Genomic DNA, 18255 nt, shown 5'->3' with positions numbered 1-18255 from the left:
AGTTAACCAGTTCCTTGTGAATGCTGTATTCAACAGGTTATAATAAAAAAGGAGCCTAAATCCTCACATGATTGAGAAAAAAGTTGAGGCTGTCTTCTCCAGAAAAAGCCTAAACATCACGCTCTAAGAGGTGGTTCCAAGTTCTGCATCTTCAACTCAGACCTGCGTCTCCAACACTGAGAAGTGACAATGGCTAGCCAGGTCATGTTGCATTCTCTCTGGCTGAATCTGAGTCCTGGAATGATGAATGGGACTGACTTTTGGTGGGTCCATGCTTAAACAGGATGCCTGTGCCTCATTCTGCCAAACTCTCCTCTTCCATGTAAGAGCAAGGAAACCACTGTGACAGACATACAGAAAGTATTCCTAATGTTAAATTATTATGGTGATTTGTCTTCTGGTGTCTTTGGTTGGTTTGGTATTTTTATGCTGGATACACCATGCAGGCAGGAGATTATGTACTACCCACTTCCTCCCCAGTCAGTCAGGTGGAGAATTTTGTAGCAGCATGCCTGTCTGGTCTACGGCCTGAGGTTTCCTTTAATGCCAAGGGAAGGACTGCAGAGCAGGACAGGGAGGAGCACAGCTTGCTCCTATCCCTGTTTGGACTTGGGGTCTGGCAGAGGCATGCACCTGGGCACAGGAGCCAGGGAGCACCTCTGGGCTCAGCAGCACAGGCATGTTGTGTCAGGAAGGGCTGCAGTGAGCAAGGCAGACCCTGCCGTGTAACTTCACTTCTTCCTTAATGGTGAGTGTTTGGCTTTGAAGCTCTAGTCTCCCCTGATCAGTTTACTCTATAAATTAATGTGTTAATTGTACACACAGTGTTGTCTATTAGGGAGGTGTGTGTTTGATAGCCTCCAGCTGTGAGTTTGCAGAGATCCTGTTGTAGAAATCATTACAAGGAGCAGTTTTCACAACCTTTTTAATGTACTCTTAAAAGTAACAGTTACAGGGGCTTTAACGTATGCAGCTGAAAGATGTTTGGAGAACAGCTCATTCAGCAGCTCCAGCATTTAACTCGGTGTTGGATCGGATTGCATGATGCCAAATTAGATATACACCACGCATCATCCCACTAACATCGTCAGAGCTTCTCTTTCTCTTAAAAACCCAAAAAAAAAAAAAAAAAAAAAAAAAAAAAGAAGAAACAAAAAACCCCAACCATTTTAAAAGCTTGTACTTCAGAAATTCAGAAATTCTTTTGTAACAGGTTCCATCTGTTCTTAATTTCTTTCCTAAACAGGCAGGCTAGAAAGCAAACCCTCTACTCACATTGCCTCCCCGTATGAGTCACGGCTCACAAAAGTGTGCAGGCGCTCTGATCCTGAGATAGAGGCAAGTGCATGTTATGTATTTACAACAAATCTCTTTGACCTTTCAAATGCAGCAGGCACGACTGTTAATATACCAAAATGTGTATCACACAGGATAGAACTTTTTTTATTATTATTTTCTGTATTTTGATGCTTTAGGTTTTTAATTTGTCATCTTTCTCTCTTTGGACATTCATTCTTAAACCTATAAAAATAAGTAAATACAAGTTTGTTTCTTGTAATGATAGGAGCTGATATTGAGAATATTGTCAAAAAATACAGTTTAACTACAGTTTAACAGCCTGTCAAATGAGTATTACCAAGGTGCTTCAAAGTGTCCAGACATCAGTGGGTTTGAGAGTTGTCTACATAGACATTCACTCCCACCACCAAAGTATGCAGCCTGAACAACAGAAAATGAATTGTCCCCACTGAAAGCAGATGTAGGGGACAGCAAGCAGCTCAATGCATGGTTAAAAAACACCTGCATATTTAGCTGGACCTGTGTTCCAGTGGTTGTGGCTAGAAAAAATTTGTCAGGAAAGCAGAAAAAAATCAATTTTTCTTTCCCTTTTCCATTAATTTTCTCTCTCCAAACCTGGAAAGGTTGGGGGTGGAGGGTGAGTCCAGAGAGGAAGCAAAGCATTGGAAGGTGAGAAAATAATGCAGTGGAAGTTAAAGCAGCTTGACCCAAGGAGACACTGACCTATGTAATGTAAATGGGAAAACTTGAAGAAAGAAATGGTTTGCAGACAAATAATTGGAGCAGGTTGACCTCGATACTGAAAGGGGAGGGGAGGAGAGGGAGAGAGAGAGAAAAAGAGGAAGAGAGAAATGAAGACCTGTGTAATGTAAATCAAAAATACTTCAGTATAAGCATTTACAGACCAGTTGGAGCCCAGAGAACATACTTCTGTTGTCTATCCCCAGAAAGTTTCAATATGCAATTTTCCCAAGTAATCTAAAGTGCTGCTTGCTTAAAAAAAAAAAAAAAAAAAAAAAAGCCCCCACCTCTGCAAGGTTCTGCAATTTGCTATTTAAGTTGTATTGAGAAGTTTCATGTGGTAGGTCACAAGTGTGCTGCCCTATTTCACCAATCCTTTCCAACAGACAGCCTGCTTAATGCATGCTGCTATCAGGCTTTTCCTGAATTTACTAGGGGCTTTCACTCATGTAGTAATACAGTAGGTTCTAAAATGCTTGAAAAATAAGACAAAGATTAAGATTAAACAAAACATTTTTCTTGGTGATAAATTTAAGCAAATTGAATCTAATTGCTCAATTTTATTCCAAGACAGAGCCTGTGCTGACCTTAGACTCAAGTATTCTTCCTGCCTTTTGCAAGCCTGAATACATGACATCATTTGGACAATTTGCACATATTTATACAATTTGTCATCATTCTGTCTTTACAGTCTGGAGAGTTACAGGATTTGCCTCTAGGCTTACTTTTCTCCCTGCACAAAATACTTTATGAGAATCATATGCTTGCAATACTATTTTTAAAAACTGAAAAATTTAAGTAAACATTGGGAACCTACTTCATATTTAAAGCTGATATGAAGAAAATAAATTGTGAACAGAGTAACAGGGGCTGGAAAATTCTAAACCCAGGCACGTACTGGAGGCACAAGTGTTTTTTTTCCTTAGGCTACCTTTGACATGGGTATGTATGAACATCATGGGCCAGGATAGCATTTCAGAGATGGAGCTGGCATTAAATGAATTTTTTGTGCTTTCACCAAATGTAATTAACTTCTGTACGTTATTATTGTATCATTCAGTTTTATGGATTATCAGGAAGATTAGGAAAGTGGCTGCTTGGCACACACTACAAGCTTAGATTCTTTTGAGATGAAGCAAGGAGAAAAGCACAGTGGAGAGGAGAATCAACAGTTTGCAAATTAAATGTTTATAGTTAAATACCTAGTAGTTCGAGCAAGAAAATAAGTTGTCTGAAATCTTCAAGTGGGTACATGAATCAAGGAATAATTTAAATGGAAAGTAGCATTAATTTTTGGGAATTTAAGCCCTTAAATTGTGAGTTTTCACTGAATCATAGTATATCCTGAGTTGGAAGGGATCCAAAAGGACCACTAAATCCAACTCCAAGCCCTGCACAGGACAACCCCAAGAAACCCACCATGTGCCTGAACACACACAGGTTTAAATTCTGTCAGACTGGTGCTGTGAACATTGCCCTGGGGAGCCTGCTCCAGTGCCAACCATCCTCTGGGGGAGGAACATTTTCCTAATACCCAACCTCAGCCTCCCCTGACACAGCTTCAGGCCATTCCCTTGGGTCCTGTCACTGATCCCCAGAGAGAAGTGATCAGCACCTGCCCCTCTGCTTCCCCTCACAAGAATCTTGTAGATACAATGAAGTCTCCCCTCATTCTTTTCTTTTTAGGTCTGTCACATTCAGCTCTTAGATTTCAAATTGGAAAACTTTCTTGTTTGTGTTAGTTGGTATTCCCATAGCAGTCTTCACAAGAGAATGGCAGAATATGTTCTTGAAAGGGCTGAGATACTCCTTTCCTAAAACAGTGATATCTGTGAACTTTAATTTACGTGTAGAACATGTCTATGTTTGGCTTCTTCTGTTTGGCAAGACTTGAAAAGGTACCAATACTGCATTATTTCTTCTTATTTACTCCTGTATCCCAAAATACAGATCAGAGGTGTTCTATATAGCAGATTGGCTGAGTCACTACTTGAGAGTGGTAGTAAATATGAGGTTGACAGAATTCATTTGCTTTACTATATTTTTTTTACTTCCTCAATCCTATAAAAGGATATGGTACAATATTTTCGCCAAAAGGAAAAAATAAAAAAAAAAAAGTAGTGAAATTAAAAGAAGACAAAACTCCTTCTATTTTCCCTAAAGTCCTACTTTTTCCACTTTGAATGAGCATTTTATTATGAATTTCGCTTCATCATTTTAAAATAGTTAATGCACAACTAAAAAAGAATTTTCATCTCAGGTTGAATGAAATTCTTTGTTCAAATAACATTTTTTCAGCATTATGGCTTGACCATCAAATCAAGAAAATCTATAGTGTGTGCAGCTAATAAGACCTTTCTTCCCCAGTAAGAAACAGGCTTGGTCATTGATTTCAGCTAGCATAAAATGAAGTCCTAATCGATTCACACCAACAGCTTTTAACTTTCAGAGGGGGCTCACATTTGAACAATAGGCTGAAAGTGAGTGATCCATAAACCTGGTAAACAACACTTTATTGCTCTTGTAACTCAGTAGATGTGCATTGAGCTTTATAGACGAAAGCAAACCTTCTAAGTTATTATGGACAAATAGAGAGGAGAAAACCAGCAGACTCAGAAAGGTGAGGATGGATGAAGATGGTAACCATCATTTGAAGTATATTTGCAGTGGGTAATTGGAAGCAGGGGTCAGACATTCTGGCTTCTTGAAACAATCACTTTTTTAGAGGAGTTAGAGGAATAAAGATGGAAGGCCTTAGTGAAAGCAGAAAGGGATGAAATCAGAAAGATAAACACCGAGCCTGGCTTTGGGAGTATGCATTTTGGGCCCAGTGACATATGAAGGGTAAGAGGTATAGTAGGTATATAAAGCATCAGGACAAGGCAGTTTAGGCTGAAGAACTTTTTTCTGCTCTTGTATGTGAAAACAAACCTGAAGAGAGACTTTAAAAATTCCTCGGGACTGAAGCCACACCTTCTGATTTTTTCAGAAAGACTCATTTAATTAAAACCTGCAGAACAAAACATGGCTGTTTATTAATTAAATGGTCCTGTGGGACCATCAGTCCTGGGACTAATGCAGCTTGTGCAGACCCTGTGCCACTTGCTGTTTGTGACAGCAGAATCCTGCAGGCAGTGATGAGGCAAGACTTTTGCCTATGCTTACCTTTATTCACCGCCACTAAATCTTTGCACAATCAGGGTCTAAGCATCTGTCAATAAGTCCTGACCACACAGGCACATTGACTTATAATCTGATTTCTATTCAGTATGCACACAGGTTATCAATGCACGTATTTGGTGCCCTTCATTAGTTTACTGTGCTATCTTTAGAGAAAAGTCAATGGCCTGCCCATCTCAATGGATACCCTAGAATAAATTTGTGAACTAACTACAAAAGAGTACATAAAACCAGATGAGGCATGACAGAATTAAAGTCTTTGAGTCAGAGGCTCAGCTGTGGCAAGCAGCCAGCTGTGCCACTGCCAGTTAGGCCGTGCATATTACCATTACAATTATATCAAAGGGAAATGACTTCATGCACAGGGTATGGCTTGAATATTAAAAATTCCTTGAGCAAAATGAAAGGCGCATTACAGTATGATAGAAAAAGAGTGCAAACATGTTTCATTTTATTTCAACACTACGCTCCAGCAGATGCACTGGTAAGCAAAGGAAATTGCTAGGTCTCAGTTTCATGTTCCAGGGCTTTACTGATTGGAGGACAGATTTACAGCACATGTAAGAAACAATTAGAATAGGGACTCCACCAACAACAAAGCGAGGGAATAAATTCCGATAATGAGACGGGAAAAGTACAAGGTAGAAATGATCTATGTGCTTGCATTCGAGGTATAAAATGTCAAAAAGCCCTGTGTCAGCATGGATTGCACTAGGCAACAGATGGTGTACAGATTACCCTCTCTCTCCTCCTCTTTCTCCCTGCGTCTCTTTCTTTTATAGGTTTCTTTCCAAAAAACCTACAGATTTCCCCCAAACACTTCGCTATTTATTGGCTGTCAACTGAATAACCATAAATGTTTGGTTGGGAGATTGTTGGGTAAAGAAAGAAGGGAGGGAACAGACAGGACAAACTTCAAAGTTTTCCCAGTTACAAAACGCAAACAGGAGATCCTTACATTCTGAATAGTTGCTTTTGGTTACATCTTTTTAGGCTGACAATTTTATTTTTTTCTTCCCCATTCGGGAGACAATAATTAAGTGTCCTGCAAAAAAGAAAGAGAGGTGCTTGCACATTAAAGACTGCAGTGCTCAAGTCATGTCTGATATCACAGCAATGTAATGGAGCTCAAAGGAACTTGTTGCTTCATCTTAGCATCTATTTACATTGCATAAGCAGAGTTCCTGAATCATGAAAAGGTGTCATTTTGAGTGAAAAACTAATGAGTCATGGAGAGATCTGATATTTGTTGCATACTTTGACCTTGGAAAATCATAAACCACAACAGTTTATGGCTATAAACCAGCCAACACTGCAGAAGCCTTATGGGTAAGGACTGTTTTATCTTTTTCCCCAGTGAAGCCATTTTGTGTGGGAAACTACAGCAGTTTAGGGCAAATAAAACAATAATGTACAAATGCAAATCATATTAGTTGTTTTATACTCAGAAGCATGAGAAACCTGAGATTTTATAGTTGTTGTTATTGTTGTTGTTACATCTCTAACGTGGTACCCATTCTTCTGTTTTTAACAATACTGTTTTCTTCTCACAGGGCCTAAATACTCTGGAAGAACAAGATGAAAATAGTCCTCTGGATGACATTTTTCTAATTTTCCACTTAAAAAATCAAATTTTTTTAGACTCCATTTATTCAGAATACAACTAAACCAATTGCTACTTTTTTCTCCTTTAATTCTCAAATTATATTTTATGGGTAGAAAAGTGCTAGTCTTTGGACAATCTAAGTGGCCAACATTTATTTTAAAGTTCAAAGCTTCACTGCATTTTTTGGTATACTATGCCTTGCACTTCCCCACCCAAGGCCAACGCAATCCATTTAAAGCAGACTGGTTTTCTAAACTGCTTGATCACAAAAATACAAGAGATGCAGATTAACCAAAGAAGCAATGGAGAGTTTTAACCAGAAGTTATGAGGAAGTTACGAGCCCTTCATAGCCCATTAACACCTGATGAGGAGGCCCACACTCCTCTGTTTGGTGGCACTGCTGCAGCTGTGTGTTAGCCTTGCCCATCACATCTTGCCCCTGGGTCCTGCCCATGTTCCTGCTGCTAAATCCCACTGGCCCCATCTGGCAGTAAAAGGTTATGATTAGAAGTATTATGTGACAAGGGATGCTGTAAGGGGCAGTGGTTTCTGTTTGTGATAGGTACTTCACCATCAAGCGAGGAAATGTGCCCAGAGGCAAAAAGCCCACAGCTGAGCTCTGAGGTTAGAAATACCTTCCATCAGAAAGGATAGTTTCAGCGTCAGGCTCAGGGTGGAAGCAGAGTGAGTACCAAAATCCACCAGAAAGGAAAATATGAGTTGTCTAGCCTTGTGTATTACATGTAGTGAACCAGATTATCTAGAAGCTTTCCAAACCTGTCTAGCACGGATGGCTGTGCAGGTGTTTCTAAGTGTGTACATCATGTAGGTCTGTGCTTTCAGTGTGTAGGTACAACCCACCTCATTTAATTTACCTGTAGAGCAGGGTGACAATTGTCACATGGTGACTTTGACTGAAAACCTGCTGACTGAGTTCTGTGTCTGTGGATCATCACTCTCCCACACATCTGCAGCAGTTCAGAGAACTTCCTCCCTCATTGTGGGGTTTCTTGAATGCCCTCTTCTGAGGGAACCTGCCTTATTAATCCAAGAGAGGTAGATGCAGCAGTTTTACCTTGTAGGGACTACATGGAGGTCATGTCCTCACAGAAGCAGGATGTGTGCCTTCTCTAGTGTGTCTCAGAAGGATCAAAGGAGGAGTAGCAGCTATTCTCCCACACTCTCCAATCACACAGGGGTTTTACACACAAGTGATTTTAAAGAGGCTGGCATTTCATAGTGAGAAAGGGAAACAGTTAAATAATTTTTTTGTCCAAAAATAAGTGTACCAAAATGCACACCAGTACCCAGACTTAGACAGATGTCATTCTTGACCATGTTCAGACAGAAATAGTATTTCCTAAGGCACCAGGAAATGATGCCTATCACAAAAATGCCCATGTTGCTATTGAAATGAGGATTTCTGATAAGATGGAAAGAAGACTGAGCAGTCAGAGGAACATCTACAAGTGGCTGACAAAAAGAATCCTAGAGAGAAATAATAGAATAATATTAAAGATTGAAGACTGAGATTAATGAACATCTCATTTCAAAACACCAGCAAAGAGTTTTCTAAATACACAAATATTTTCCACATTTCAAAACTTAGAGAGAAAGACATTTAGCTCCAGATCATACTGTTGGGACTTAAAAGTTCCATATTTTCAAGTGATAAAAGTGGCTACAGCTTCACAGTCTGCAGCCAGAGGCTCCAGAGCACATGAGGATGTTATTTCTTTCCACTTCTCCCATCTCAGGATCCTGAATTAATTTCTAGAACTTAATTAAAACTTCAGAATACCTCTGTAGTATAGATATTCTAATCACTTCCCCATTATACAGATTGTGAACAGAAAGAGAATGAGATTTTTAAAAATCCTCAGCATTAAGCTAATTGATTCCTTTGAAGTCTCTAGGAATATTACAAAGAAGATAAGAGCCAACAGAGTTAAGCCAGCTCTAAGTGCCAGATTTTCAAAGATCTTATTAGAACTGCTCAAAAAAATAAAAATTACCTTTGCTTAGGGAACTCTGAAGTTTATTTTTTATATCAAATCAAAACACAGATTCAAAATTTCTCCTAGAACAAAAATTTCAGTTTGCAAACAGCAACATATTCATTTTTCAGATTGTTTGTTGATATTGTAACATAATTATGTTTGTTGTCTAGCTTTTTATATTACTGAATATGTAATAAATTTTCAAAATTAAATATAAAAAACCAGTAAAGTTGTACTTTTCCCTTTATTTGTATGAAATATCATCTACTTTAATGAGATAAGTTCAATCCAATTTAGTTTGACTTTCAGTTGCAGGAAATGTCATACACTTTGCCACAGCTCTGTGAAATGCTTTGAATCTGAGAAAAAAAATGCCTTTGCAGATGGAAAACCATTTCACCTAAAGTGTTTAACCATTTCTAGCACTTAATTCCTAAAACATGAAAATTAGTTGCCTTGGAGGATCTTGATAAGTACCTGAACTGGTAAGATATGTGTCATTCAATGAACATTGAATGCTTGTTTATATCTTCAGATTTCCAAAGAACTTTATATAATACGGCCCTCCTGTGCTTTAAAATCCTACCCAGGACCACCTTACTTCAGGCCACAGAATGGTGTTGGTGCCAATGAAATATGATGCAAAAATCTTAACCATAACAGCAAGTGTAGCTGTCCTTCCTTTTACAATTAGATAAAGGAGATAATATGAGATTTGTGTAGGAAGCAAGCAAAAACTAGGCTAAAAAGAGAGCCAGATACAGTACTTCCATCCTGGTTTCATACTCCATCAGCTGGCAGTGGAAAGAGGTATATTTTCCTATGGAGCCAGCAGTCTGTACAGGTAGCAGTTCTCCTGCTGATTTTGTGTTACAACAAGAGTGTTCCAATTCATTTGCACTGACCTAGATACTACAACGGTCATGCCAGGAACCCTTGAACTAGAATCCATTAGTATTGCTCTTTTCTTTTCTTTTCTTTTCTTTTCTTTTCTTTTCTTTTCTTTTCTTTTCTTTTCTTTTCTTTTCTTTTCTTTTCTTTTCTTTTCTTTTCTTTTCTTTTCTTTTCTTTTCTTTTCTTTTCTTTTCTTTTCTTTTCTTTTCTTTTCTTTTCTTTTCTTTTCTTTTCTTTCAGGGTTAAATCTTGCAAAGTTTTCTCCTTCCACTGCCTCAATTTCCCTAAAAATAAAGTATACACCCAGTAGAGAAGTTGTGAATTCAAATGAATGAATGCAAATTAACATACAGTGCAGAGGAAACCCTTAGTATTTAGCAGCAGATTACTCAGTTTTACTTTTTGGATCACTTTCTAATTTTAATATCAGTTTACTTTAGACTCCCCATGAGAATCACTTTGTTTTCCAGTTTCCAATATATATATTCATGATCAATGATTTGGTGTTTGCAAGCCTATGATATGTTCAAGGATTCTTTAAAGAGGAATAGACAGATGTTATTTCTTTACCCATTGATCCCTGGATCAATGGAAGTTAAATTCTGAAGGTAGTCCAGTTAGAGACAAAAAATACAGGTTTGTGTGCATAGAGATATATGTATATGCATACACAAGTGCATTTATTATGAAAGGTTGTATTAGAATGCTGTTTAAATAGATACAATTACATGTTCAAAGGAAAACACACTGAGGTGAATGTTTATACTCTAAGACAGAACTGTCTCAGAGTGCTGTGTATCAATAAGATGCCCATCAACTCACAGAATTAAATCTGTTCATCTGAAAAAGATTGCAACATACAATGTTTCTATTCCAAGAAACAGGCAAAATTAAAAGCAAATTTTCAAGTCAAAATGAAAAACAACCCAGCTAAAACTGTGTCAAGCTGTGAAAATTTTAATGAAAAAACCTGATCTGCATCATTAGTTTTTGTGAGGAACTCTCTTTTTTAATAGTTAGTACACTTAAAAACTGATCAAATGTAAATACAGCAGTGGGTTGGGAGCAGCTTTGAGGAAATTGCAAATGTAACTGACAATTTTGATTCTAGCATGAACATGCCATGCACTATGTATTCAAAATATTTTTTGTGCTATTACACTGCTTTATTGTTTTCTTTTATCTCTGCTTCACTTTTTCTTAGATGTAGAAAATAAATAAAAAACTAGAGAAGCATAAATAATGGGATATGTCAGAAAGAAGCCAGTGACATTACTTTAGTTAGAAAAAATGTAGTAAAAATAATCCACATCTCTCCTGGCTTATATTGGCTCACTTATTTCAGTTGTGAACGAAGTTAGCACAACTGTTGTACTCAGTCATTAAAAGTAGAGGTTAGATTAGGAAGAAAGGATTGGGAATTTTATGAAGCAGACACAGATGAATGAATAACATGAATACATAACCCATTTCATTAGGCACCAACCCAAAATGAGGACTTTGAAAATTACTTCAAGGAGGTCTCTGCAAAAATATGTAGCAGTAGGGTGAAAGAGTGGTTCTAGGCTTTGAGGAATGCCAAGGACATGGCCTAATTCAACCTGAGTAGGGATGCTGTAGGTGTGTGATTAGGTGATAGGGCTGAACCATTTGGTACATTAAGTTCTTGTCTTCTCCCCCAAAATTCTGTGAAAATTCTCTTCTGTTCTGATTCAAATATCTCCTGTTCTGCAACCACATCCTGGCTTTTACTTACATCATACTTTCTCACCAAACTCTTCAGCCTCCAACTCTGCCAAATCTGTGGCTGTGGATGACTTTTATCTCTGGGCTGCACAAAACTCCTCTCTCAGAGCAGGAGCAGAGGCAGTACAGGTTGTACCACCCTGAAAAATGGTGCATGACTGCATCAGAGTGCACAAAAATGCTTCCAATGCCCCGTGGTGCTAACAGAATTCCATGGAAGCTCTTCACAGTCTCTGTTTTCCTGACAGAACATCTGCATCTGTGAAAATAATTTCTTCCATTGCCAACACTCTTACAAAATGTATTTTGTCACATGACTACCAAAACAACACACAAACAAAATTAAAAAAAAAAACAACAAACCAAACGCAAAACAAACACTGCGCCAAAAAATAACCACCGCCAACAAAAATCAAAACCAAAAACCAAAATCAAGAAGGAAATATTTTTAAAAGACATTTTTTTCACAATTGTCACCAAGACAATTTATACGCTTACCTGAACAGCATGTCTCTGGGAGTTTTCTTCTGTAAATTCCATCCTACTGTTCACAGCACCTCTGCTTCAGTGAGTTTATTACAATATTAGTAATGCATTAATAATTTCAGGATTCAGTTGAAAAAATGTTACAAAAGGTGGTCTATTATGTAACTTGTTTTTATAACTTCTTCCTTTTTTCACAAAAGAATGTATCCAACAGTGCTAGCTAACAATGCCACTTCTCAAGTGTCTGCAGTTTGTTTCTTCTCTGAGACACAGATCAAACAAATAGTGCTGTTTATGTTTTCTTGAAGTAGTAAATAATATCTCTATTACAAAGGCACATGACAGCCCAATGTGGGATTGCCAGGCTGTAGTCTCTCTTGCTGAATCTATGGTAGTGCTGACAGTGTTGCAGCCTCTCCTTTAACTTAAAAATATTAAAAATATTTTTCTGCAGGCACAAATGCAGGGTGTTGCTGTCCTAGTTTGTACAACTCATTAAGTAAGCCTGAATTTAAATCATTTTTTTAACAGTGGACATTATCTAATGCGGATACCACAATTACTTCCTTTGAGTTTCTGACAGGAGATTCACTCAACCTGATGCAGCCAGGTGTGGGAAAGCTGTGTGGCCCCTTGACACCTCTACTGCTGAGCTTACTGCACACCAGGTCTGCATAAGCTAAGAACAGAGCACCAAAAGAGTGAAATCCTGACCATTGATCAGGACATGACGATTCAGCAAGGGTTGCTCGCTCCCCTTTGTTACCTCCTCACTACTGTTCTGAGGAGTTATTAAAAGTTCTCTCTAATTCTCTATAGGAACCAGTATAAATGCCCATGTGAATAGGAATGTGCATGAGTTTTTCTCTTTTGGCATCACCCTTTACCTGCTCTTATTAAGAGATGTATTTCTGAGCACATTAAGCCAACTAGACACCCACCCCATGGCCAGTGGCTGCCATGCCAGTATATCCACAAAGGGATACCACAAGAGCTAACTTTCTCAAATCACTTACATGACAATGATTATGTGAAGCCTTGAATATCTTGTCTTGTGATTCAGTGATAGATTCCATGTCCTCTTTCAAGAATGCCTTGTTTTTTAAATGGCTTAGAACAGAGCAGGTATTTCAACATTCCAAAGAAGAAAAGATCTGAAATAATCTGATTCAGCTCTACAGACATTAATGCTATTTGCAGACTCACACTCTTCGAAGTTTTGTTTGTTTGAAGTGCTAGATGATAAAAGACATTAGAATGCAGGTGAGATTCCACTAAGAGAAAATTATTTCTGGGAAAAAACCTCCTACATTTGTTTGCACACTCACACATACAGATGGGGTATAGCATTATGCCATATGGAAGATAACCTAAAATATTAAAATACATTAATTCTCTTGCCCTGAAGGCCTGCTGGCTGATTACAGACAACTCACTGGGGGTTTACACTCCAGTAAATTCACTTAGTTTCATAACATAGGTATTTGCTGGTGCTGTGATACACTGTAGGGCAATGAGCCTATTGATCTGCTGTTATTAGATGTGTTAAGGCTCTGAAACGTATTTAAGAAATAAAGTAATTGAATTCTAAAATTTTTCAAAAAGTTAAATGTTATAAAGCTGCAAGCACGCAGGAGAAAGTTTGGCAAAGTGTTGTCTTATTTCTCTAGCAGTTTCACATGGGGTTTTTTTTGTTCTGAATTTCCTTGCAGTGCTTCTTGCTACACCCTTTTTTGTTGCTTGTGTACTGCAGCATTACAGCATCCATGACAGCAATAGGGGATATTCAGCCTTTTCCAACCAGCTTCCAACCCTTCTAGCAGCCTCCTACCATGACTGTAACTTAGATTTGTTGAACTGGTACTTAACAGTGGTCAGAGGAGGCTGTAAATCCCACTCTGGTGATGTTCCTTTACTCATTGCTGGCCTGAAGCAGCTGCATGAATTTTGGGTCCCTTGAGGTATATCAGCTTCCATAAGGATAAGATAACTGAGTCCTTTCTGCTGTAGGGAGATACCACTATCTGTAGGGATATACCACAGACAATAAATTAGCAAAAATCATCAGCATTTTTAGTGAGAAAATATGAAAAAAATAAAACCAAAATGTTTCCATGAACAGAAACAGTCTACTGGATGAAGTTACTGGTGTTGAATTGCCTAGCTAGTTGTTTCTGAACCTAAAAACATTAGTGGATGAAATTTCAGCTGATTTGGTGCCTATTTATGCTGGTAAAACAGGCCACGGGGGAACGGTAGTCACATAAAGCAACTTCCCTACAGAAACAGTGGGTCAGATCTCCAGAACTTCTGTAAATCACTTTAATCTGACCAAGTGTCTTGTAGTTATCATGGTTCAGCCTAAGGAAAACTCTCACTGAACCACGGAAGTCTCGCTTCAGGCCTGTGTTTATGTTTGTATAAAATATGGTGTGTTTGTAAACAGTGAGAGAATTTATTCTTTATACACCTCCTTTCAGAAGACAGCCAAGCAGCCTTCTCTCGTTGTTAGCCTTTGCTATTTCAGCAAATTGATTTTTTTTTTCCATGCACTCTTTCATTTCTAGACTGCTTGGGCTCAACCCAATTTCTTTTTAAGTCATTGGAAGGATCTAATATCAGTGGGAGCTACCTGAGGTCACTGAGGCTACTTTCCCTCTTTGGGGAAAAAAACCCAAAACCAAACCAATAAAATAAGAACACCAAAGAGAAATTGATTTCAACGTCACTGTGTCAACTCTTGATAGACTGATACTGAAGAAGACTTAAAATGTAATTAGATGCTGATCACTGCTCATTTCTAATCTCTTTCTTAGCTCTGCCAAATATTCACCAGAGGAAGTCTGGCCTTGCATTTTTGTCTTTGTGTGGAGAAGGGTCATCTATGCTTGCCAGAAATTCACAAGGTTACATCAAAAGGATAGTTCCACTCACCTAACTGCTTTTCTTCCACTATCAACTAATCCAGTGAATGAAGCATTGCTGTTTGAGATGGTATAATATGTACCCTGGTACAATTATTTTTGATCAAATAATTCCTTTTATTCCAGCTTTTTTTTTTTTCCCTGGTGAGTGACTGTTAAGTACAGTAATTTCACGACTATAAGATGCACCCTTTTGACTAAAATTTTGGTCTGAACCTGGAAGTGCACCTTATACTCTGGAGCGCCTTATATATGGACAAAGTTCGGAAATTTGCCAACCTGGAAGTGCGAGCTGCGAGCCGAACCGCAGCCGAAACAAACCCCAAACACTGACAAAGTGTCTTGGGTTACAATACAGGATGTGATCAAAGTATCTATTGTATCGCTATGTTTTGTGACCAGGTGGGGCAGTGATATTTATCTCTGTGGGAGATACTCTGTTAAAGGGCCATCCACTGAAACCAGTAGGACATAGTTCATTATCTTTGCACCCCCCATCCTTCCTCCAGGGAGTTATTTTCTGCTAATGGCCCATTGAGTCCCACTGTGTGACTGATAAAATTACTTTGTCCCACTGAGAATTGCTCCAGCCAGGGGAGAGAGCCAAACCTTTTTTACCTAGATAAAACCTGAAATTCTAGGTCACCGAGTAGCCCTTTCTCTACTGGGTTCTAAAAAAAAAAACGAGATTTCTCCACATCACTACTAGACCTCTGGAAGGAAACTGCACCTTCTATAAGACCACTGCTTCAACTAAATCACATCTGTCATTGCAAGAAGACTGCAGCCACCATTTAATCAAACTGCTACCAACACCCCGCCTGACGGGGTGTCAGGTTGTGCTCTGACTTTGTCAGGGCTTGGGGTTTGTTTCTTTGTAGTACTGTATTTCTATTTTAATTTCCCCAGTAAAGAACTGTTATTCCTAATTCCCATATCTTTGCCTGAAAGCCCCTTGATTTCAAAATTATAATAATTTGGAGGGAGGCGGTTTACAGTCTCCATTTCAAAGAGAGGCTCCTGCCTTTCTCAGCAGACACCTGTCCTCCAAACTAAGACACAAAGTCAGAGTACCACCTGACACCCTGTCAGGGTGACACCCATCAGGCAGGGTGTTGGTAGCAGTCCCATTAAATGGTGGCTACAGTCCTACTGCAGTGACAGATGTGGTTCAGTTGAAGCAGTGGTCTTGTAGAAGGGCGCATCCTCCCTCCAAAGGTCCAGCGATGATACGGAAAAAAAGTCCAGTTTTCCTCTGGACTCCAGGGAAAAGAGGGCGACTTGGTGTCCCAGAATTTCAGTTTTTATCTAGGTAGGAAAGGCAGGGCTGTCCCCGCTGGCTGGAGCAACTCTCAATGGGATAAAGTAATTTTATCAGTCACACAGTGGGACTCAGTGGGCCATTAGCATAAGATAACTCCCTGGAGGAAGGATCGAAGGATCGGGGGTGCAAAGATAAAGAACAATGCCCTACTGGTTTCAGTGGATGGCCCATTAGCAGAGTATCTCCCACAGAGATAAGGATCACTGCCCCACCTGGTCACAACAGATAGTGATAGAATAGATACTTTGATCACATCCTGTATTGTAACCCAAGACAGCACGGCTGGTGTGATTGTTACTAATTCATTACTTTGTTGCGCGCGGATCCTTGCTGCAAAAAAAAAGTGTGACTTATAGTCCGGTGCGCCTTATATATGAACAAAGTTCGGAAATTTGCCGACTCCCAGAGGTGTGCTTTATAATCCAGTGCGCCTTATAGTCATGAAATTACTTGTATTAGCTAATCCACAGAAGACTGCCAAGAAATGTCATGGCATTTGCCATCACTGTGTTTATGTGAGTCATGTCTTCCTGGATCTCAATTTCTTTACTTGCAAAAGTAGAAATAGGTGATCAATGCTTATTTTTTGGGTAGCAGCCTAAAAATCTTCAGATACAACATTTCCTAACTATCCACATATCATCATTTGTTGCTGCTTTATTAATTTCCACACTTGCTGTATGACCTTGTCCTGGTAACCATCTCATTTCTAATGACTGAACTTTGCACATCTGCTCTTACTAAATCGTACCACTGGCTGTTTATAGTGCTCACTGCCATGGCATTACAACACACAACCAACCCAAAGAGTATGCAAGTCCCCATTTCACAAATCAGATGTCCACTGATATGTATTCTAAGGATCTGCTACCCTAGTTTTAAAGCACTGAAGTTTCTTAAAAATTGAGATTACAGTCACTTCACATGCTTTCAAGGAAACTGCTCTCTTTTAGATAGCGAGCCCCACAGTCAGCTAGCATTCAGCTGAAGCAGTATATTTAAAAAGAATCACCAAAACCTCTAAACAGATTAAGATACAGGAACAAGTGGCTTTTAATTTTTTTGTGTAAAAACTTTTCTAGCCTCTCAAGTATGGAATTTCTGGTTTCATGAAAATATTTTCCTGATTTTAATGTCCTTTACACTATGGCTCTAAATCTGCAGCAGTAAATCTTTAAGTCAAGACTGGTGAACTGTTTCCTGTAGCTGACTTGACACTGTGGTAGAGAAAATGTAGGCAGGAAAAAAGAAAAAAGGAAGTTTTACATTTTACCCTGAAAACAGTTAATCTTCCTCTGTACAACTGAAAAAATTCTTCTATAAATCAAATACATTGATTTCTTTTTAAATAAACAGAAAAACCCTTGAAGCAAAGGCCTTTTTTCTTTAAAAAAAAAGGGAAAAGTAGTTGTCCACTAAAATGTGTGGGAAAATATTTCAGCCAACTATTGTTTTACAGATCCTAACCTTAAGGCCACATCAGCCTTGAAGATCTGTTGTACAGCTTAAGCGTGTTTCAGAAAAATTGGATGAAAATCAATGCACCTCTGATGTAAAATATTAAAAATCCTTTTAAAGAAAAAGACTTCTAAATCCTAAGGCATGAGAACATCTTAAATACATATATCCATCATCCTGTCCATTTCAGATAATTTAAGACATTTAAAATTAAATATGATTCCTTTGTGAGTGCCATGATTTTTGCACTTTGGTGGAGAACGAAAACTTCAGAGTCTGTGGGTGCAGTTGTGGCAACCCTTCTCACACTGAGTAGTGCCTTTTCCTGAGTGTTGTCCTACAGCCCCTTCTAGGTACAGCTGTAACATATGCTGGAGAGCAGCATCCTAAATGATTAATATTAATCTTGAGACAAAAAGCAGACTCATTTGAAGTGGTCCTAAATTTTGTCATTGCATTCTGTCCTTGAGACAGGATATGGCTATTGCATCTTTCAGGTATTTGACTCTGCTCACTCTTCTTCATCCCACCTTTCTAGATATGTTTAAGTCCACAGTTTGAAAATATTATTCAGCCTTTTCCTAGTGAAACCAACT

The sequence above is a fragment of the Catharus ustulatus genome, chromosome 2 (assembly GCF_009819885.2).
Source record: "Catharus ustulatus isolate bCatUst1 chromosome 2, bCatUst1.pri.v2, whole genome shotgun sequence".
In the NCBI taxonomy this organism is placed as follows: Eukaryota; Metazoa; Chordata; class Aves; order Passeriformes; family Turdidae; genus Catharus; species Catharus ustulatus.
The sequence above is the reverse complement of the archived record's forward strand: the minus strand, read 5'-3'. Positions refer to the sequence as shown.